The following is a 24415-nucleotide window of genomic DNA, read 5'->3' as shown; positions in this document are numbered from 1 at the left end:
GACTTACATAATTTAATTTATTAGGCAAGGAGATAGCCTTCAAGTAATTTATCTAGTTGAACTAGAAAATCCACTCTCCTAAATTTCTGAACATGTAGAGGCTTATTGCAATATCCCTTTCTGATGTCAGTCAACAGTATTCATTCACTTCTCTCTTTTTCATAAATTTGCACAAAATTCTCTATTGATAGGACTGGAGTTGGAATAAGTCAATAATATATGGGGAGCAATGCTACATTTTCATCTCATTTAGTGTATTTTATTTTCCTCCTGTGAGGTCAGTGTCTCTCTGGCTGGAAGTCTGTCACGTGGTTTTATTCCAGTCGCAGATTTCACATCATGCAAACACCAAGTCATCTTCTCATCGTTGGAGAAGACCAAAGAAGAGACTTGGGTCACTCACAAGGCCACTTGGGTTCACTTGGTATTAAGAAATGAGTTCTTGACAGTCACTGTGTGTATAGGGGGAAGGGAGTGACATCATTATAATATCATACAGTACCATATGGTTTATCAGCAGGTCAGGCTTTATCCTCTCATCACCCCGGTCATGATCCAACAACATTGTTTTTAAATTTCAGACCAATCATATCAGTGAGAAAACAAGACTCTTCTGAGTTTAATATCTTAGAATGCAGAACTCATTCTGAATGCATAGAATAAGCATAAACTTAAGATTACAGCCATGTAAACCCTATATCCTGATTAGCTAAGATCATTTAGCAGTGAATATTCACAGATGAGACACCCTCTCTCCCCATTTAAGTATATGAGAAGGACTGTCCTATGAATTGCAATATTAAATCTCTTTTTTCTTAGGTAATCCAGCACCAGAATAACAAAACAAACTCATTTTGATTCTCAATGTTATATTAATGGAAAATAAACCCAGATTTAGCAACTTATATTTATGTGCAATTTGCTATAGTGATTGCAATTTGCTGTTCATTTCAGTTTCCCTTAAATTATTCTAAAGAACTACTTGATGACTGTCAGTTTTTCCAGCCGTGGCATGGCACAGCTGGAGCAGACACTCACTGTTTGAATCTCAAATCTTCCTCCTACAGAAATACAAAGGAATTCAACAAGATCTTCAGCTAAGATTCTTTGAAAAGGTAACCTGCCATGGCATAACAGTGCTCAAATGTTCAAGTAACAGACAAAAGAGAAGGGGAAGAAGGGTTTTGTAGTAGAAGGGGGTCACCAAAAACGTCCTTTTGGAATCTGCACTGGGATATGTCCCACTCATCATATACAGAAATGGGAAAAAATCATAAAATGGGAAAAATAGGAAAAAAAAAAATCATCATTTTTCATCATGTTACAGACTTCTGAGGAGCATAAATTAATCAGATTATTAAAGACAGAGATTGACCACAAAGAGCTGCCAAAATACTGAACAGAAGTGTTATAAAAAGGCAGAGTGGGTACAGTGCAGGTAAAGCATCCCCATGAGGACAACCAACAACTTTACACACACTGTGAGTAGTTTTGATACTCACTCCTTTGAAGCAAGGGCTTAGCATCATAAGAGAACTGTGAAAACATCAGTTCATTGCTCATCAGTGGCCAGAAAGCAAATTTAATGGCATGACCAATTAGGAAAGGAATAGAGACAAAAGGGGATCATCATTGTGCTCCTGTACACATTTTTGGTGTACCCACATTTTGAATATTGCATTCTGATGTGTCTTTCCCCCCACCCCAAACTACCCCCAGAGTCCTGGAACAGAACTGTGAAGGCTGGAGAGGGGCATCAGACCTCACGGGTAAAATGTTTTGAATGCAAAAGCAAACAAGAGTGACATTAAAAAAAAACCCCAAATGGTAACCCTTTCAGTAGGGCACAGATGATCTGTGGAACTCCCTGCCAAAGGGTGTTATGAACACCAGAAGTTTATCTAGATGCAAAAAGCAACTGAACACATTTGTGAGAAATAATCTAATCTGTATCACCATATCTAAGAGCACCACCTCTATCTGAGAAAGTCCCTGAGCAGTAATGGTTGTCTGGTTTGTCAGGTCAGATGTTCTTCTGGCACAATCCCATTTGCAGATTACATCAAAATACACGATCATTTTTATGTTGAGACACAGTCTGTCCCACACGATTAAAACATCCCCCACACCCCATCTGTGACACATTCCCTTTCTGTGACATTGTTTTCATTTGCTGCCTTGCAGGTGCCACTTCCTGCCCTTCAGAGACAAACCAAACTACTTCTCAAGCAGGGGGTTTAAACAGAAAAGGAGATACTGCTGCCTCAAACCCAGCTTCATGTCACCCTGAATCTTCCTTTCGAGAAACAGTTAGTTAGCAAGCAAGAGAAAGACACACAACCCATCTCACTTGATCCCTGACTGCCAGTGCTAACAGATGTCACGATTTCCATCAAAACACAAAGTCAGGGATCTTTCTCCACACAGCAGCAAAGCTTCTGTGAAGAACATCTAGCTTATTTCATTCAATGCCTCCAAATCTCTGGAAACGCTGTAGTGAGCAAAGCAATTCTGAAGCCAACTCCTTCCTCTTGGGACAGTGTGCAGGCATCTGGCTAATCTCTCTATCTTCCTCCAGGGCAAGGGGAGTTTACACAGTCAATGCTACATGGATTTCTTAAATCTGTCCACTCCCAGTCTACTTCCTAGGGCTTGCTGGATGAGAATTCTCTGCTAGCTCAGCTAAGAACATTAGCCCTTCACAGTTTAGTGTTTGTTATCAGCATCACCTTTTGTGCTGTAGGCAATTCTTACTGTCTCCCCAGGTGAGTACAATATTGAATGTGCTAAGTTGTTTCAAGGCAGCTCAGGCTATCCAGGGTTTAAGGAATCATTATAAATTAAATCATCATTTTTCAACAGTAGGTCTTTTTACTAAAGGCTAGAATCTAATAATGAAAATGAGTAACAATAATCTTTAACAGAGCATTTCAAAATCAGGCAACGCATTTTTGTGCATTCACTTAGATGGTTTTAACTCTGGCTTACCAATCACAAACACAAACCTCTTCAGTTACTGATATTACATGAGCAGCTTCATCAGGGACAAAACAAGCCCTTCCTTGCCCCAGACTCCTCTGTCCTTGAGGGAATTTAAACCTTACAGCTATTTCTAGACATTAAAGATTGAAAATGTTCAAAATGATAGTTTTTAATATGGCAAAGAGATGTTCTTAGACTGACATGAAAACAAAAAACACCTTTGTTTTGTTAGCTGAGCTCAGGAACTGCTTCTTGCTTTCTCCTTGCCACACCACAGCATCGTTCACCACTGGGGAATGGCAGTGGCAATTAGAGAACTCGTGCTGCTGGAGGAGGGTGCACTCTGCCAGATAAATTTTCATATCCTCCACATTGCTGTTCTGTAGCATGCAGAAAATCATTTCAGAGCATCCTAGGGAGAGTGGCCACTCTGAAGATGCTGAAAGATGCACTTTATTCCAGTAGAGAGGCATTACTGCCAGCAAGAAAATTCTGTACATATCCAGAATAAAAGAGAAGGCATTACCATAGAAGTAAAGAGAAGAGAAGCTTTTGTCTCAAATAGACTGTTTTAAAAAAAGAAAAGGAAAAAAAAACAACCATCCAGTATCATTACTGGCACTTGGAAGTACACAGTCAAAAAGTCAATATTGCTTGCTGGAAAAGCCCAATGTAACAGTTTAAATCCACATCTATCTGAAATATTTTTGAAATTAAGAAACTGATTTCTATGTTAAGTAAGAATATTATTTTCACAGGCATAATATCAAAATAAAAATACCTAACATGATCTCACAAAGTGATTGCATCTGATCTGCTTTCTCATTCCAGTCAGACCTTGTTACGCACCAGTATCTCGCATCCTCACGCTACGGTGTGACAAGGGCAGATCACTGCCCACAAGGACTCTTGTCATGTCTCCTAGTGAAAAGGAGCCATAAAACTTGCCTGAAACAGACATCATTGCACTCCTTCACAGGCAGGGAACTACACCTGTTTCAGACACGCTCCTGCATCCCAAGGAAGAAATATTCTGAACAGTAATAAATGACTGAAGGGTTATTTCGAGCCAGCATTATTAATTAGCTAAGAGGCTGAACACATTCCCAGTTGGCCCTAGGAGATAAAAGAAGGATACAAAGGTGGTGTTCCCACTTGCACAGTTAGTCCTCAGTGTAATCTCATCATTGGGTTGCAAGGCAGTGCCCATAGGAGTGTGTAGTAGATAAAACTCACAGGTGGAGAGGGAGAGGAAATCATATGTGACTCCTGCAGAGCTGCTCTGCCTGTAAATCAGCACCTCGATGTGCTGCTGTTTAGCATGCTGTGGGCTGGGCAAGCACTTTCTGGGACATAGGTGAGGCCAGCATCAAGCCTGAGACTGTGCCAAGGTCAGTGTGGCACACTGTGGCAAGTGAGACTATTGTGCCTAGACTTTTTGAGGATTTCTTTTTTGTTTCTGTAGGTGAATGGCTGCTCTGGGAAACAGAAACAGGAGCTTTTGCTGACAGCAGCTCCCATTTAACTCTCAACCCACTTTCCCCTATTCTGATACCCTCAGGCTTCCCTTAAGAGATGAATGTTTCATTTCTCTCTGGTGACAGGCCCTCAATCCCACAGCTGTCACCAGCTGGTGGAGCAGCTCCAGCTCTGTCAAATTGCACGCTCCACCCTGCAGGTTACAAAACTGAAGGAGCCTGTGAGAGCTCCCTCCTTCCACAGAGAGGAACAGCTCCAAGGTTTCTGCTGAGGCCACTGCTACTGTGCTGTCAAAAGCTTTTTGCATTTATAAGATATGACCCCTGTGGAAGGTATGTCTGGCGAGGATTTGGCCTCCCCTCTCTCTGAACAAAAAGATGCCTGAAATAAATCCAAGTAACACTTATTTACAGGGCAGGACACTGGGATCTAATGATACGTACAAGATGAAGAGCAAACAAGCACAAAGATAATTATCCTGATTCTGGCCCCCTCTCTTTGTTCTCTATTAAAGCAACAAGCCAGATGTGGTTGTGTAAAAAAAAAACCCCACAGCCAGACGGTTCTTCTGCAGCACACACAGTTTTCCCCTTCTCATATAAAACTACTGGCAAATATTTTTGCTCAACATTAATCTTTCTGCATGACCCAATTTCTACCTCCTCCACAATTTAGGATATTTTGGCAGATGCCTGTAATTTTTATGAATTAAAGTAAATGTCAGAAGGAAAGCTGCTCCTCCCATTCGTCTCAAAGAGCTGGAAATAAAACCCCATTTCTAAGGTTATAAAGCACAACTCTCCATTTTGGAAAATTACTAGAACGAGTTTGCTTAGCAGCTTCACATTAAGAAATGCTTCCAGAAAAGTTTCTGAATTCTCTCAGACTAAATTAAAGACCAACACAAGCTATATCCCAATATCATTTTTACAAATGCCTTTTCCCATAGCAGCCTCAGTCTGCACACTAATTTTAACACCAGTGCCTTAATATTTTATACCTTTTCAGATAGATTTGTAACCACAGAATTCTTGAAACAGAATTTTTAAAGCCAACCTAGTTGCAAGCTGAGCTAACAGTATTGCATTGATCCCAAACCTCAAGAAGGCTAAGAAAATAAAACTGTTTCATGGTTGGAGGTGCAAAACTACAGAAACAGGTATAACTTCATACCCATTCTTAGGAGTCTCATAGGGTAGAGATGGACTTTCTCTCATCAGCCCCACTTTTCTCTTTTTCTAATTCTCTTTTTTTAGTTCTCCACCAAGCTCCAAAAAATGCAAGGAAAATGGCTTTCCCCAACTGGACAAGAAGCTTGTGCATCTTAACTCTTTGTCCCTTACAAGCAGCACTTTGGTCACTATGAGTACTTTTCTGAAATCCACAGCAGTCCCCTTCTGATGCCTGCAAATGATTCCCATGGTCTGACTTCAGCTTCCTTTTATTATGAGGGATAACAGACTTAGCAATGGGGAAAAGAGAAAATGTTGAAAGACATAATTACATAATTTTTTCTTCAGACAGTGTGATGGGACAGAAGGGCACCGAGCCAACCAAGTATTACAGCTCTACAAGTTAGTTGGTGGTTTTTTTCTTCTCTTCTGTCCTTAACATAGCAAACCTTAGATACAGCTCTTGATTTGGAGCTCTCAGAGGAGCTGACCACTTTGGGGTTCCTCAAGACACTGTAGTGGGACAAACTGTTAGAGCAGTGACATATCTTGTTTTCTACATGACTGTACTTTCAAACAACAGAGATCACATTTTGAAATGTAACATATTTCAAAATTCTCATTTAATAGTGTTGGGCTACAACTTCTGAAAAAAACCCCAATGAGTCTGCAATACCAGATGAACACTTCTAGTCTGAAGATTAATTACGTTAATGGTCTAAGCAAAACTAATCTCCTCTAACCCAGACAAATTAGTGTTTCCGCGCGGCTCATTAATCCCCGCTTCTTCATCTGAGGAGGCCATGTTGCATAGTACCAATATATGCAAAAGAACAGCATGCTAGGAATATCTGAGATTGGAAGTGCTGAAAACAGTAGAAGCATTACCCAGTTTGATCTAGACATCTATGGCAGCATTTTGTGCTGGTTCCACCTTTCATTTATCCATGACTCCCCCCTGCCAGTTTAAAGAAGCCTGGAGTATACCAGCAAACACTGTGATCTTCTGCAATCCCATTGAGAACAGAAACTGAAATTGAATGAAAAGCTATCTACTGCACATTTCATCAGAGAAAGCAGCTGCCACCATGACAGAGGAGTAAAGAGCCAGCATCTGTAAATCTAATGACCTTGCCACTGACATTCATTCATTAATAAGAGTTAAGGATCATATTACTGACGGACCTTCCCGTGTGGTTTCAGTAGAAGGACACAACTGAAGAAACTTTTTCTTAACCCCTTTCAGTCTTTCTTTGGAAGCTGGACTGTCCTCCCTGCCAGCTCACCCAGGTACAACTCCTTGAGCAAAGCAGGAGCCCAGCACTGAGCTCGGATTCACCTCCAGCCAACTGCTGCCTTCCTTGTGCCTGTGTACACTGAGAATGTGCCTGGCTCATGCTCCCCAGCTGTCAGTACCAAAGCAACAAGCGTGGAGCCACTCAAGGTGCTGCTGGGATGGTGCAAAAGTTACGGTATAATTAAGCTACACTTGTGGTAATTCTCAATTTAAAGTGACTTTACCCCTCTCTCAAGGTGTTTGATCCCCGAGACCTGAAATCCTCAGTGTGGGTGCCATTGCTTGCAAATCAATTGTTGCTCTCAGATATTCTATTGATTCCTGTGGTGCAGTGCCTGCGAGCAGCAAAAGCAAAAATGCCAATTTCAATTACTAAGCAAAGCAGAAGATTTCTTTGTGATTAGATAACAAGAGGAAGATCTCCACTCGCTATATTCTGGGGAAGAAAAAAAAAATCCAATGTCCTTACTTTGCAAAAAAGGACAGAAACCTAGAGATTTCTACACTAGAACTATCCAGCTACATTGTTTGTTTTTCCACATTGTTGAAATAAATGATACATATATATATATAAAGATAAAAAAATATATACACGCAATTATGCCATAACATACCCATCTGAATGAATTCAGACCAGAGAGAGAAGTGTAATAGGGTGATTTTCCCTTGAAATCCCATGTGCTACACAAATTTTGGTGAATCAACCACATTCTTTTGATGTAGTCCATCATCTCTGTGCCATCACTGGCATAATTGAATTCAGCCTGAGAAAGCACTTCCATGTGGGAAGTTATCTCACTGTATGCCCTGGAGATGAGCGGAGCTGAAAGAATAGGTGCAAGAACAACACAGCTGGGTGTCCTTCAGCAAAGAGGGGAACCATGTCTAAATCTTCAGGCCTCTGGTGTCACCCTCTCTCAAAGGGCAGCCCACACTAGAAGGATCATGTCACGTCCTGGCAAAGAACTGAAGAAAAATTCCTTTATTTTCCCCACCATGTTTTGGCCACTTCTCCCACTGACATTTTTTCAGCCCTAGCTGTGCCAACAAGGATGACCTCCCCTTACGAGCCCTCCTTCCCAATGTCTGGCCTCAAAGGGCTGTGTTGCACCATGCAACAGTTCTGACTGCTGCAACGAGCTGCCAGCCAGCCCTGACAGTGCCAGTGCCAGTGCCAGTGCCATCCCCAGAGGAGGGGACAGCAGCAGCACAGACTGGGACAAAGCCTCCCTGCCTTGGGCCCTGTGGACACAGTTCCCATTGACATGTGCAGAATGCAGACACTGCAGGGGGGATGTCCTCTGGTTTCTTGACATGGGGGCATCTGCTGTCCCCAGCCTGGTTCTGCATCTAAACTGCAGTTCTGGTGTGAGGGGGCTAGCAGTAACATCCAAGGAAGGGCATTATGCAGGGAAGAAGGCCCACTCGATTTCATGTTTTCTCTTCTGCTGCAAGGGGAGGCAGGGAAAGCAAGAGAAAAGCAGGCTGGATATGCTTCAGCTCTTATTAAGAGTAAGAATACTCCAGGCTGCTTTCAGCAGCTTCTGATTCAGCTCAGAGCACAGCTGCAGGGGACACAAAGCAGTGCTGTGAAGGGCGACATCTGAGGCACAAGAGATACAGAATACAATCTGTACATCCTCATACTTTCTCTTGCTCTACACTCCCCTAGCCCTCTTTCTCTAGTCAATATATTCTGGGCTAGAAGCTGGTGCATGAGAGGAAAAGGAGAATTTATTTTTTTTCCCCTTCAGTATGGCTTCCTTTTAAAAAATAACATTGTTTTTTTTTGATCTAGCAACTTCAACAAGGTACACTGTTAATAACACACGTAGGGAAAAACATTATTTTCATGCAATTTCAGACCCTTGTGCCGGTCCTTGTACTATTGTACAGTTGTTGAAGAATTGTAGTACAGAGTTGGAATTATTTCTGAGATTTTTAAAGCAAAAGGAACATTTTCCTGATTCCACTTTGCAGAAATATTATGTGAAGGAAATTAGTTTAGAGATCTAGAGAAACCTGCAATTAGACAGTAATTTTGAATGTAAAACTGAGCTAAAGTCCACTACTTCTTGGGCAGAGCACAGCAGTCCCCTGTCAAGGGAGAAGGGCTCAGCAAAAGCTCCCCAAGTTCACAGGCAGTGCTAGGAGAACACATAACCAGTTTGGACCCAAGCGTTCACCTACTGGAATTTGACATTATCTGTCTGCATGAGTGCAGCTTGAACAACTGCCAGCTCCAAGAGGCAGAACTTACATGGCTTGGGAGCATCACTCCCCCTTCCATAGCCCAGCTTCACCTGCCTAAGAAACCATTTATTGATAGGGTCTTGAAGGAGGCTTTGCTGCTGTCCAGAGTTTGCTCTGTGGAAAGGTAACCAGGTGGGGATGACAAAAAGTTAGATGAGTGCCAGATGCTCTGAAAAACTCTGCCTATAAGGTCTGCAGTCAGTATTACAAAAATTTGAAGAGGCCTTGACAAATGCTTAAAAAGCCCTGTTTCCTAAGTTGATCTGAGGTCACGCTTCATGTCAGCATATCATCAAGGATTCTTGCAAAACTGAACTTCTAGGCCAAGTCACTTTTCAGACAGAGCCTGAAAAAGAAGCATTTGGAAAAAAGCAAACAGCACAGTTGATGTTAGGGTTTCCTTTCATCAAAACAACTTTCAGTTGCCAGAAATAGGGTTTATTGGCCACATGTCATACAAACAAACAATTAAGAGGATGGACTTTGTTACTGAGGGGATTTAGAAGGCTTCAAAATTGGATGCAAAGCTAGTTAAAATCATAACCACATAGGCGTCGCCAATTCTCCGCGCTGCACGCACGTGTGCACTTGCAGCGGTGCAGGCAGAAGGGCCAACCGGCTGAGAGAAAGACAATATTCCACTTTTGCAGGAATGTTTACTTCAGAGGCACAATATGTTCTCCTGACAAGGAGGGATTATACTACACATGATTAGGAGTATCTCATTGCAGCTCTCATAAAAATTGGTCTCTGACAACACCAGAGTTGTTTAATAGCACTTGACAGATTAGAAGCACATACAGTATTAGCAAGAGTGTAACAGTCTTTGCTAAATAATCTGTGTAGCTTTATCAATGAGCAAACACTGCAGATGAACCAAAATCTTTATACAACACGCTTCCCATATGTAAGCAGGAATAATATTTTCAAATCCTCTCTCAGCTGTGACATCTTCTTGTAAGATGGACGTGCCTAATATTGGTGGAAAACACTTTTGCCAAGGGAAAAAGCTCTTTCTCTGATAAACTCGAGTTTTAATGGGGTGAACAATCCTCATTCATAGCATAGTCTGCACTTGTCCCCATCTATATTAGTTTAACTGTTAGACATTAGGCATTATGTTTTTAGGAGCTCTCACTTTCAAGGTCATATGGCTTCAAGCAAACTCCTTTAGGGAGATATCTGCAAGGCTGAGTGAATCAGAATTCTTGCCTAAAGACCTGCACATTTCCTGTCTGACATGCATGCATTGGTAGGTTCAAGTTGTACATGATATAAAGGCAAAATAGTCCACTCTTTGCTTTTCCAAAGTGTCTGGGAAACGCTCCATTTAGCAAGACTTGAACATATTTCCCTTAACCTAAGGACAGCCTGAAGCCTGTGTCTACCCTAGAAGATTAGGATTTATTTTCTGGGACTACATAGCAAATATCCTTAGTTCATGATCCTTGTGATGCCCAGACTTGCTGCAGACTGTAGCACTTCATTTTGATAAAATTAATATCTGCACTGGAATCCTTGAAACACTAAGAAGCAAATTTATCCACCTGACCTAAAGCCAGCCAAAAATAAAAATATGGTGAAAGGATGTGAATAGGATGCCTATCAGGGAAAGATGTGGCTTGTCAACACAAAGGCTCACTCAGTACTAACATTTCTTGGGTGAATATCATAAGTTGGAGTTCAGACTGGATGAAGATAATATAAAATTTACAAAAAATTCAAATGTCATTTTAAAACTTATTACAGAGATGACTCAGAGCATTCTGGCATGGGTTAAGAGGTGCCCCAGTCTGAACTTTGCAGGCTGGCAATTGACTAAACTGCATCAAAAACTGGATCATAAAATTTTCAAACTCCAGCTCCCTGTTGTTTCATAACACCAACCATCTAGTGGTGAACTGCCCTTGGATCATCACAGGAGGTGTGTTGGCTCATCACTGGCTTGGGGAGCGCCACTGTAAAGTGCATCACAGGTTTATAGTCAGATGAGCTCAGTCTGGGCTGGTATAACAAAGGCAAACTCCACCATGATTAGTGAGTGTGTGCCTGAGCCAGGGAGGGAGCCTCAGCCCTGCTGATACCAGTGAAGGGAAGCCTTGCCAGTTCAGATCATAAAACTGTAAGACAGTGGCTCAAAGTCAGGAGAGTGAAACACTTCTGTACTTGTAGGAATCATTATCCATAGGGAGAACAAGCTGCCCAACATGTGACAGAACACTGCCTGTGCCGTGTCACAAGAGCAAGGGCAACAGAACATTCTCCAAGTCCACTGGCTGAGCAACACTGTGGACCTTGCTTTCAGATTCTCCAGTCCCAGGGGCTCATTGAATGCCATTCTGCCAGTAAGAGTCCTCTAAGTGAAAAGAAAAATCCAGTTTCTCCTTTGCCTTGTCCTGCTGTCCTCCTCTCCTCCCTGCTCAGTAATGCAGCAGGACACTCTTTGGAGGCCAGGTGCTCCTTGGCAGCCAGTGACATGATTTACATTTCTGTGGCACATTTCACACTAATGGATACCAAAGGACATTTCAAAAGGTCTTTCACAGAGAAAGTCCTAACCTGAGTTATGAGAAAACACTGCAGCACATAAGTATTGCACAGCAACCTTAGGACAAGCAGCAGAGATGAGCATTAATTAGCTACAAAGGGAATTCTGGAAAGATGAGTGCAGTTCCTTACAGTTGTTCTGGCCAGTACATCAGAACCTGTATCATCCAATTCTTACAAAGGGTGGCACAAAGGTCTCAGTAGCTACAAGCTTTTCTGTCTCAGAAGATAATGTGTCCTGAGAAAAAAAAACATACAGAGAAACTGGAATTAGTAATAAGTCCAAAATAAATGAGTTCCACTGATTGGGTCAGTCCTCACCACAACCTATCATAAGCCTATGTCTTCCCTTCAGCACACTCTCATCAGGCTTGTGAGAGATCCCAACCCAGCTCAAGGCAACATATCTGGAAGTGGAGAGCTAATCCTCTGCCCATGTACACCAACAAGATGTCACTGGACTGATGAAGTGGGAGCAATTTACAGCAGCTGAGAATGTGTCACCTAAGGCAATCAGATTTAAAAGAAATACGATGGCAAGGGTCCTAAACATTTTCAAAACACTGCTGTCAGAACAAATCTCAGGGTACAAAACCCTTCTCTGAGAAGTTGTCAGAGACCCAGATGGGATACTGGCTCATTCTTTCCTTCCTGGAACACCATGCATTGTGTTCCTTTTCAGTTATTATTATTCCTGTACCCTAAACTCCTACTGTGAGGAGTCTCTGCTATGACATCATCCCCAACACTGAGCTTAAGGCTGGCCAAATATTTTGCTAAGCTTTCTTTCCCTCCCTGCCTTGGTAGCTAAAACTTTAGCTTAAAACTTTAGTTTTTCATTATGCCTGTGAAATGAGGAGTTTAGAAACAGACAGAAAAACAACCTGTAAAAGGCAATTAATAAAATGCACCAGCAGTCCCAAAACTGTTCAGAACACTTCATTCAGCAATGCATTGAGACAGAACCTCTGCAAAGCTACTAAATAACATGTGACAAAGCAAAACCCAGGAAAAGGCAAAATAATAACTTGTGGTTTTTAACATCTTTTATCCAAAGTGCTTTGCAGCCATATATGCATATTATATGGGGATCATTCATCTAGCTGAAATATAGCTGGCTTCACTTCAAAACTAAGTTGTATAACGGCAGGCAATAAAACTATATGGCAAAGTCAGGGAGAGGAAAATGAAAAGCAACTGTTCTAGTAGGATTACAGAACAAATGCCAAGTCAGCAGAACACCACTCTCTCTAGGTGAAATTTAGGGGAACATTGAGGGTTGCATTCAGACTCGTGGAGAAGATACCACAGCATCACCAATGACCCAGCCTTTGGGTTTACCTCTGAATGAAAATATAGCACCTCTGGCAGCAAAACGTCCCCACTAGCATTAGAGAGGGCCCAGGTGATACCCAGTGAGTGATCAACACTCATTTCTGAATCACCTGCATTTCCTCAAAAGTCTCCTCAAAGCTTAGCATCAATCACTGCAGCCTGGCAAAGATTGGTATTTCTCAAGAGCCAGAACGAGCATAACCTGAGCACAAAAATGTTTCTGATTCTTCTGTTGGGCCAGGAGCACTCAGTAGAGTTTCAGAGAGAGGCCAGTCAGGCTACAGGACGTGGTTGCTTTTACTCTAAATGCTGTGGTTAGTAGTATGGTGGGAATGAAGTCCCTCATGTGCCCATGTGATTGTGTGGAGAAGGCGGGACTCTATTCCCAGCTGTAGATCACATTAGTTACTTAATGCTGGTCATTGGGGTGCATGATCACCTCTAGTTTTTGGAGCTTGAGATTTGCACAAAGGTTGCTGACAGGCCACCACACTCTTCCAGAACTACGATGGTAATTGGCGTTATTCATACAGAAATTTTCTGTTGCATTCTCTATCACAAAACACTTGTTACAGGCAGGAACCTTGCTCTTAGGTGGCTCTTCACTTTCCTCACTGCCTTCAAGTGCCCAGCTCTCAAGTATTTGCATCATAACAAATTGCACATATTCAAGTGACCAGCATTTTATTCAGAAACCTTTGATGATGGATGTCTGGGGGAGTCAGCTCTGCTGAAAAGCCCTAATTCTGGTGATTTGCTATTTCAAGCCTCAGAGTGCATTGAGTTATAAGTGGTTCCCATGTAGAGGTTTTCCTTTGCAAGTGAAGGCTTAAAACATTAGTGTAACACCACCTGTGACACAGCAGAACCTAAATCTATTTTACAGAGTAATAGCCCTGCACTGGGATTTTCCTTTATCTTACAATACACTGCACTTCTAATGGCCTACCACAGCACTGGAGCCAGAAGTCCTCTTACAGGTAGCCTCTTGCCTCTTTACACTTTCAGAAGGCTCAGAAGATTGCAGAAACATAAGACAGTAGAAACACAAAGTATTATTCATCATTCCTCCCAAACAGAAGTTCCCCAGGGAAGTGACTTTGCACATCCTTTTCCCTGAGGATGTTGCATAGCCAGTGGCAAGAAGAAAATGGGATACCTGGGCTGGCATTTCATCACAACACTCCTGCCTGTTGAGGAGCTGGCTCACAGTGAAGTGCAGGCCCTGCTGAAGCAGTATCACTTTCTGCCACCTTCCTCTCTGTCCTTGCCTCCTCCAGCCTCACAGCACAGTTACAGGACAGGTGCAGGTATATTTGCCCTCTTTCCTTTACACAGTCTGTTTCTCTTCCTTACTCACAGATATATCAATAAGGTGACTGTTTTCTGTGGTTAAAATTATATCCCCAGACATTTTAAACCTGTAGTCAAAGTAGATTTGACTAGTCTGAATTCACCTTTGAAGAATAAATAGGAGCATGGAAAGGTGCTGGAATAAGAGCCATCACAATCAAAGAATGGAGATCTCCAGCTATATCTTGGGAGACTTTATCTGGAAATAAGAGAGCCCTTCCAATACAAGGAAGAGCAACTGCTGTGTGTGACTCTTTCACCTCCAAGTCCTCTCACAATTTCTCATCTCCATGTCAGTTTTCTTGTTCCTGAAAGCCATCCCTTTCTGAGCTATTTACTATGGCACACCATTCTGAACACAGAAAATCCCTCCTCAACCAGAGAGCTTACTGGGACAGACACGAGTCAGTCAGCACCAACTGATAAGGAATAATTCAGTACAGTCTATTCTGTACTCTCTGGCCCTGGGACACTAATCCAGAGGCTAATAAAGCACTAATCCCTTGCTGATCCGCAGGCTCTGTTTCCCACATCATTACTCCAGGTTATATCTGCTCTCACCACCCTAAATCTCCCTTCCCCACCTTGCACTGTCCTCAGCAGTGTGACATCATCACAGCCACCTTTCAGGACCCACCAATGGAGCCACTGATATTCAGTTATTTCAGCTTTCCCTCCTGAACTGTTGCTATCCCAAAGCACAGGCTATTTGCTTTTTGAGCTAGTGGGGTTTAGCTTGTCTCAGAAATGCCCCTGGCACCCCAGCATGGAAACTGCTTCTGGTTCCCAGGGAGCTGCTGAGAGACAGTAAAAAAGAGGTTCCACCTCCAAAAAAGGGTTCCCCTCGCCTTTCCAGGCACCCCTACCTACCCCTGCAGGGGAGATGTACAAATTGTCCAGCCCCAGGTCCTGGTTGCAACCTTGCAATCCCCAATTACTCTGTCAGCTGCTCACTCGTCTGTAACAGGAAGCTCTAAGCCTTGTCATGGATCAGCCAACCTCTAGTTCAGTTCATCTCCTGTAAACACCTCTGGCAGGCAGAAGGAAGGTGAGAGGAAGGGAAGATGACACACAGCTGCCTGGAAAAGTGTGGCTCTACTGTCCCAAGCAGAGCATAGCTTGTCCCAGGTCAAGCCCTTCACACAGTTTGGTCTTCCTGTGACCACTCCCTGATGCTACAGAGAGGGTAAATGATGCAAAAGCATCGATCTTCTGTATTAGTCTTATCAGGCTTCTTGTAAATAGGAATTGTCCAAAGATCTGAAGCACAGAGTTTAGCATAATATCAGTAAATATTACATATTCTGAAATATCTGGATTTTCTCAGTCAGCTCTCCCACATCCAGCACAAATGGATCTTGCAGAGGCCTTGCTTTCAGTGGAGTGCTGGAACAGGGAGTTAGTTTTACAGCATGCTTTTACTTAGCAGTAATCTGGAGCTTGGTTCCAAGTTTGCCATCTTTTAATTTAATCAGATGTCCTTTGAATGAGGCACTGTATTTCAGGCATGCCAGAGGCTGATACAGGGAGAGCTGAAGGGCTGCTTCTCTCTCACTTTTGGAAAAGCTCACCACTAGAATTTATCCTGAGACATAAAAGCCAAAGCACAAAGGCAACAGGAGCTTTAAAAGGGTACAGAAAAGAGATACCAAATGCTCCCAACATCCATCAATGTGTAAGCACAAATTATTTGCTTTCAGCAGGAGTCTCAGGGTGTCGATCACTTTTACTAGCAGTGGGTACAAGGGTTACAGAGGACATTACTACATTGCAAGGTAGGCTGTTCTGAACTCTCTCCCTTGATTTTGGAGTTAAGGAAGGCTTTCCATCTTCAACATGGATTTAATTTTACTCCAATTTTTAAAAACAAAGCAACACTCAAAGTGATCTGTGTGCTTCAAATCACAAATTCACAAGACACAATAGAGCCCCAGGAATTGCCCTCATTGGTAAACTGCTATTTAAAGAGTACTAAAGCAGTCCTCATTTTCCATCTGTCCTTCCTGCATCCCTCCACATGACAAGGAAAAAGGATGCACTATAGAAATCGACAGGTTATTTCAGCTATTTCTTTCCTGCCAACTAAGAAGGAATAGAAATGCAAAAGCAAGCACACAAGTTTTCAGCCTGTCCTTCCTGACAACTCACTGCAGCTCTCAAACAACACATATCCCCATATCAGGGACAAGAAGACACCATATCCCTGCTGGCTCAGAACTGTGCCTGGGAAGAAACTTGATGACCAGGGACAAGGTGGGAGTACAGGCATCTGATGCAAAAGGACATCACAACATCTCATGGCTCTTGAAACAAACAGAGAAAAAATGCCAAAACACCCCCAGGCCCCAAGGTGTCACTTCTTTGCTGTGTTCTGTGGCTGCTAACCTGCCTGCAAACACTGCAGTTACAAAGCAGGTGGCAATTCATCAGCCAGCTGCATCCTCTCGTGTGCCACTATTTCCTTTTGCCCTGCAATGAGGAGAATTTGCCAGCTCTTTCATTTCTCTGACAAGTGGACAGAACCCTCACAGCTCCATCCACAGCTCCTGGCTAGCTGGATGAGCCCCTGGCCCTCAATGTCACCTGCCTGCATCTGATGGCATTTGTGTGAACTGAACACAAGGACTGTGACCAAGCCATGCTGCTGCACTGATGTCTGAAGATGTAAAAGTCAGGCAACCTCTTCTGACCCCATTGCCCACTCCTCCCTCCAAGAGGCCAAACTTGTGATGGCAACTCAATCCCTCCCCACGAACACCTTGCATCAGTCCAACTGCTCCTACTGGTAACAGCTTCTGTCCTTAAGCACCTGACTAGCTCATTTGGGATTACAGGCACAGCTGATGTTTGCTGCATCCCTGTCTGTAAGCTCTTTATGGAACCCTGGCAGCATGAGGATGCATGTGAGGATGCATCACACAGAGGTGGCAGGGGGCTGGAGAGAGGGGAAGGATACTGGAGTGCTGACTAGGCTGTCCCCCTGAAAGGACAATGACAACTCAGCATTCATCCACTGCAGCTGCTCCCTTTTAAATGCTTATTTTAAATATTTACAGAAGAAGAAGAAGAGGAGAAATCATTAAATTTGGGTTTTTTTTTCCAGCAGGTTTTCTTCCAGAGAAGAGGCCAGCCTGACAGCACCCAGGCTGCCTCCAGCCCTCTGTTTATACCCAGCTGGCTGAGGCACTGCAAGTCTGTGTGTACACACACATCTCACCCACCTCAATACTGCCCTGCAGAAGGCTAAGGGAGGAGGTACAAAAGTCAGAGGCTGATGAAGACACTGCTTAATACTGTATTGATTTTTCTGACCTGGCACTGACTGAAGCCCAAAGCTGTTAGACCGCTGCCAAATCTCAGCCTGGGGTTGATGACTTTTTATACTGCTGACCTGGGCTGGACCCACAGCACAAGTAAGCCTGAGAGGCTTAATGCCTCCCCTTGAAGGACTTATCATCTGACCCTTCTCTTGCTAGAAGGCAACCTGATGCATTAAGCAGATATCCCAGGGTTCATGTAATAAATCTGCCTTTCCTGGGCAATCACCTTCACCTCAGACATTGGCTGCAAGAGAATCATGGCTTGGAAAGCTTCATCTCATAGCTGAGATCACAGAATCAATTAGGTGGGAAAAGACCTCTAAGACCATCAAGTCCAACTGTTAATGTAGCACTGCCAAGTCCAGCACTAAAACATGTCCCCAAGTGCCACATATACATGTCTCTTAAATACCTCCACAGATGGTGACTCAAACACTTCCCTGGGCAGCCTGTTCCAGTGCTTCAGAATCCTTTTGGTGAAGAAAATTTTCTTAATTTCATATTTACCCCTTCCCTGGCACACTTGAGGCCTTTTCCTCTTGCCACTTGGGAGATCAGCCCCCATCCTGCTACAACCTCCTTTCAGGTAGCTGCAGAAAGCAACAAGATCTCTCCTGAGCTTCCTTTTGTCCAGCCTGCTCAGATCCCACTCTAGTGCTTTCTTCCATCAAGCAGATCAACACTCCTGCCCAGCTTGGTGTTGTCTGCAGTCTGACTGAGGGAGCACTCAATCTCCTTGTCCAGATCCCGTGTGAAGATTTTAAACAGGCTGCTCCCAGTACTGAGCCCTGTGGAACACCACTGCTGTGTGGTCACCAGCTGGATGCAGCACTATTCACCAGCATGCTTTGGGGTTGGTCATCCAGCAAGTTTTCTACCCAGCAAAGTGAGCACCCACCCAAGGCACAAGCAGTAGTTGTTTGGCTTCTTGGCCTTCCCCTTGATTCTGACCCATAAACACCCAACCCTACTGTCACCGTCATTAAGGTAGTTTAAATCTCTTTCCACAAGTCTGGTTAACTCCTGTGCAAAGATCCTTCCCCACTTTTGAGTCAGGTGAGCTGTATCTATCACCAGCAGGCCTGCTGTCATGTAAATCGATCCACGATCAAAATCTGAAAATTCTGCCAGTGACAGCAGCCTTGTATTGATACGCTAGCTTCTCCCATTTCTTCCCTCATCATTCCCTGCAACTGGAAGGATAAATAAGAGCACTACTTGTGCTCCCAATCCCTTAACCAGTTGCCCCAAAGTCTCTCTTGACTGCCCTTGGGTTTGTAACTTGATTGCTACCTACCTGAAAAACCAATAATGGAAGAAAATCCAAGGACTATATCAGGGTAGGAAGCTTTCTCTTCACATCTTTAACCTGGGCCCCAGGAAGGCAGCAGATGTCCATAAGAAGTGTGTTCAGTCTGCTATGGGGTCTTCTACAATTTTGTTCCCTCAGAAGGGGATGTCCTATGCGAATGATCAAGCTTTCCATGGAGAAGCAGTTTTGTTGCAGTGTGGAGGCTGATATAACCTCCCTGGCACCTCCAAACTAGATGAACCAACATCCCTCATTATTGCTTGGCTCCACTTGCTGAGCCTTGTACCTAATGTGCAAGGGCATCTTGAGATACAGCACAGCTGAAGCACGACTTAGCCAGGATGGATTCCCAAGAGAATCCTGTTTTCCTCGTCTCAGGAAGGGGAGTCAAAAATGTGAGAGAGCTTGTTTTGCTCCTTCTCGTCTGTCTGAGCTGCAAATCTCCTTGTACAGCTCTCTGTTCTTCCTTGCTTTTCCAGGCTGTGCACACAGAATCACGTTCCTGATCTCCAGCTACATTTAACATCACTTTACAACAGTCCTCAAGGGGAAAGCTGAGCACCTGCTCCGCTGAGGTGGTTTGGAGCAGATGCAAGCGAGTTTACTTTGCTAAACAGTCCTACAGGTTTGTTCTGCCCTCAGCCCAATGACATTTGGGGTTTGGAAGGAAAGCAGTCACTGCTGGAGGAGCAGGGTATCAGCTCCTCCCCAACTTTTGAGCTAGAAAAGCACTATCCCCAACGTTTTCTTCTCCCCCATGAGAGAGTGGCAACAACTCTCCAAAAGACTAAAATACAGATCCTGCAAGCTCCCACCCTTACCTTAAGGCTGACAAGAACTCCCCCTGCTCTCTAATCACTACTGAGCATTTGCCCATGGGGTTTTTCCACTTTCTCCCCCAGCTGTGGAATCCTCAGCAAGCACAGGCATTTTGTGCAGGCACTGATGGGTTCTGATTGCTGTGGACGAGAGGGGGACTGCGCATGAAGAGAACCCCAGTGAAGTTCAGCGGCTTGGAAGTGTTTTCCTCAAGGGGACAGACTAGTACAAGCACAGGATTGTCCCTGTCAGACAGCTCATTTCCCCTACCCCTGTCCAAGAGAGTGAGAGAGCACTGTCTGTCTGCATTACGGTGGCTGCACTGCTGATAATTTGCAAGCAGGCAGAGTTCACTTGGGGAAAAATGCAAAGTGCAGCAGGGCAGGAGAGGAGAGACTCTTTTAAAACACTTTTGTCTTTTGTTAAACAAAGTTATAAGACGTCTGGGGGGAAATCTATACCTAATTAAAAGCTTAGCAAGTCCAAGAAGATAGTCAAGGCTACAGAAATCAATTGGTGGGAGCCTGAGACTTACTCACTAGCCCTTAAGATGCTAATTCACAATGTTTCTGAGAGAAAAACATGACCCAGAGCTGCAAAGAGTGTCTAAGGCACTGCTTCTGGGAGGATCAGGTGAAAAGTTCTCAAGTTGTTGGTGATAGCAGCCATTGCTCATTCAGGAAAAAAGACAAAAAGAAGTTGTCCAGCTCTTTTGAAATAGACAACTGCAAGAAAAAAACCCAAAAAACCTGCCTGAGTCAGTCTTGGAATCACCTAGTCCGGTCAGCCTGAGTTTCCATAGTAAGCATTCTATTCCAGGAGCATAAAGCAAATGGTGATGGTAGTTTTGATGGAGGGGTGCAGAGAAAGACAGAGAGAGCAGGACGGGAGAGGCAGGCAGGAAGCCAGGAAAGCACTTCCCACACATACAGGGCAAGCTAAGGCTGAAAGAGACACGGAGGTTTGGGCAGCTGTGCCCAGGGAAACGTGTTCCTTATCATCAAAGAAAGCTGCAACAAGGACAAACTCTCCTATCAATTTGTTATTGAAAGAACTCCTGCCCTGCTGAGCCCATTGTTCAGGTCAGGAGGTGGCACTGGCTCTGGAAGGGTTTGGGGAACAAAGCAAGCCCCAGCGGAAGGGCTGGTCATGTAACTCAGTCAAAGGGACACAAAGCTGCCACTCACAGAACCAAAGAGTCACCTAGGTTGGAAAAGACCTTTAAGATCATCGAGGTCAGCCGTTAACCAGCACTGCCAAATTCACCACAACTACACGTCTTTTAAATCTGCTCAGCACCTCCAGCCCCAAGCCCAGGGCACACAAGATCACAAATGCAGCTCAACAAATAGAGAAGGGTAGCTGGAGGGTTTTACTCTGGCCCCCAGTAGCCCCAGAATCCACCTGTAAACCCCTCCAAGGCCAGTGGCAAAGATGCACACAAAGGATCAGCTCCCCCACCCCACTGAAACAGTCCTAGCACAGCAGTCCCATGGCCTGGTTACACACACATGCTGCTGGGAAATAAAAAAAACAACCTGATGTGCTTCACTGCTTGAGCACCCATCCCTGAGTTATTGAGAAATGACCATCACTTGTGCAACAGAGCTTTTCAGTGCCAGCAATAGCAGGAGGCACACGCAGCACAGGGGACAGAGATTTCCAGCCCCCCCCCACCTCCTGCCACCCCCGCAGCTCAGGCAGACACACAAACTTACCTTTCACTCCTTCCTTCACTAACTGTCTTATCGCCATAGCAACTGTAATCCTAGGTCATGCAGCTAGGAAAAAAGAATAAATATAGCACAAATGAAGATATACACTATCGCCAAACACAGCCTCGTTGGTAGAATCTAATTTTCATTAGAGGCATAACAGTGGTTTTGCATAATTATACATATATTAATGCCCAACATGCCCATCTTCAGTGGGAATTCATTAATTCGGTTCTAAATAAAAAGGATTGCTCATTGCAGGTTAATTTCTTCTTTTTTTTTTTTTTTATTTTAAAGAAGAAAATATTTCTAAAGGCTCAAATCATACTTTCACAGCTTTTCCTTAATCCTGAGATTAGCAGAGAAAGGAAAACACAAAGATTAAGTTGGTTCTGGAGTAAAAAAATGGCAAAACACATAACGGCAAACTTTTCTCCTTTTGAAATGTGAGGAGCAAAAACATTTGGCCAGATGCTGCACTGTACCTGGAATTGTGTCCCAAAGGAAAGCATCTCACAGCCTTTGGTGCTTGTGGTGAAAGCAATACAGCAGCACCGTACTGAGGAGAACACACCGCCGCAAGCGACCGAACACAGGTTTGGCTGGCGCCAGAATTTACTACACAGCCTGAGGTCAGCACTTACAAGAGGAGGCTTGCTTACTCTGATGGCACAGGTACAAGACAGCAGCACCAAGGGACAGCCTCAGCCAAGCACACCAGAAAGCAGAGAAACCCTTCCTCTGCATCTTTCCTTCCTTAATTTGCTCCTCAGGTTCCTTCACTACCTACTAAACACTAACACCCTGAGGCTGGTACCTTATGTCCCCTTTTTATTACTTTTTTTTCAGGTAGGCCTCTTCTGAGTGATGGGGAGCCCTTGGTGCTGGTCAGACCCAAATTTTCCTGTGTGCAGGGCAGTGCCTGGTGGGTGGTCATTGTCACTTCAGGTGACAGGTGCCTGGCTATGTGGCTGCTCTGGGATGTCACAGTGAGCCCTTTTATTGCAAGCACTCAAGTGGCTCTAAGGATGTTCCCAGAGTCCTGACCTGGTGCACGCTGGACTAAATAATGAAATGAAAAGAGCATCCTAAAGAGATGTCTCTTCCCTAACTTTATCAATATCAGAGCCAGGGAGGCAAGGGAAGATCTATTTGGTTCTGTCTCCACAAAGGCTTATTTAATTCCTCACTTACTGAAAAGGCAAGGAGAACTAGGACAAAGGGAAGAGGAGGGCTGGGCTTGAGAAAAGGGTTTGGAGGCAGGGAAAAGGGGGAGGTGCAGAATAAATAGAAAGACAGAAGAAGAGACAGAGAGAGAGGTCTGTCCTAAACAGAGATAAAAGTCTCTCATGGCTGTCAATCTCTAGTTCATCTCCTCGTTGTGTTATCATTAGCACACAGTTCAAAGCTCAGCCAGTGTGAGGGGAGAAATCTTCTCACCCAAGCTTCTGCAGGGTGGAGGGAACTCACTGCCTATCTGTCCAAGCCTGTGTCAGCCCTGGTCCTTGCTGGTCCTTTCCTCTGCTGTAGGGAGCCCTCACTGACATGGACTTTTGGGATGTGCAGCAGGTCCAAATGTGGCCCCTTCACTCCACACTTCTGCCCATGTCCTGGAGGTACCTGAGCCCTGGAAGCCCACCTATCCATCATGAAATAGCAGCTTGTTTCAGATGATGTTGGTCAAAACCAGATTTTTAAGTTGTTTTTTTTACACAATGAATATACACCTCTGGCACACTTATGCCTACTGTGTCTGTCCTCCTCTCTTGAGTGCCAACCTAGTCAGAAAAGGAACTTTTTAGAGACAGGTCAGATGGGGCCTGGCAGAGGGCCCTGCTGTGCATGAGCTGTGAGCTCATAAGCGGAGGAAAGAACCCCCCTTCTCTCTGTGCAGCTGTGCTGTAGGTTTGTGGGTCTGTTTGGCCAGGATTGCCACTGACTACAAAGGCTACCCAGCCTTCTGCCTGAGCAGAGAGCAGTGGCAGTGTTAAAACCTCCAGAAAAACAGGGTAAGTGTTCAAATGTCTGTGATAAAGTGCTCTGTGGGAGCACTTCCCTGAACTGGTGAAGGAAACAAAATCAGCCACTCCTCTGATTTTCATGTTGTCTGCAATTACCACCTCTGGCTGCCAAAACTAGTAGCTAGGCCTGGGATGGGGAAATGAGACAGAGAGGGATTTGCTCCATCCCTGGAAGTATTCAAGGCCAGATTGGACAGGGCTTTGAGCAGCCTGGTCTAAGTGTCCCTGCCCATGTAGGAAGTAATTGGAATACATTCACAGGGGAGCTGAAATATGACCTAGGAAGCTTGTAGAGACAAGCTTGTAGAGTGCCAGAAATATTGTTATCCCCTGCTTTCCTCCCAGTGGCTCCTGCAGTTTTGAGACAAGTTTGGTCTCTCCCTAGACGTTCCTTTCCTGCAGATATCCCTGCACATACAAATCCCTTGACATGGGATTTTCCCCAGCGTCCCTCCCCACTCCAGCTCTCAGGGCTTTTTTACCCATTTTTACCCACATTACCTGCTGATTCCACAGTGCTGTGGCAGCAGCAGGGAGAGGTACAGCTCTGCTGGGAAACCCGGCAGGGTGCTCCCCTCCCTGAAACACGGCCACTGAGCCACGCTGAGGAAAAGCAAAGCAGTAAGGATTCAAGGGACACAGTCCCTGCTCCCCTTTGGAGGGACATTTAAGCCAGCTGAAGAGGGGATGTGTGAGCATATCCAGCAGGATGAGCTTTATGATTTAGGCAAACAGTGTAAATGCTTAAGTACTTACATCTAATACCGTTCCTGGCACTCTCACAAATGGACTCTCCTGCCCAGCCATGCA

The 24415-nt window shown here is 44.2% G+C and overlaps 1 protein-coding gene across 1 annotated transcript in view; it reads right to left on the bottom strand.

The window, feature by feature from the left end:
* GRAP2 (GRB2 related adaptor protein 2) overlaps window positions 1-23406 on the bottom strand; it is a 100990-nt gene extending 77584 nt beyond the window's left edge. The window contains exons 1-2 of the mRNA XM_086887507.1: window positions 22070-23406; window positions 21588-21650 (exon numbers count right to left, since the gene is read on the bottom strand). The gene's annotated coding sequence lies outside the window, so the exon portion shown is untranslated. The remainder of the gene's footprint in view (window positions 1-21587; window positions 21651-22069) is intronic.
* Window positions 23407-24415: the final 1009 nt, after the last annotated feature.

The sequence above is a fragment of the Cyanistes caeruleus genome, chromosome 4 (genome assembly GCF_971803275.1).
Source record: "Cyanistes caeruleus chromosome 4, bCyaCae1.hap1.1, whole genome shotgun sequence".
Taxonomy (NCBI): domain Eukaryota; kingdom Metazoa; phylum Chordata; class Aves; order Passeriformes; family Paridae; genus Cyanistes; species Cyanistes caeruleus.
This window is presented reverse-complemented; position numbering and strand designations above follow the sequence as displayed.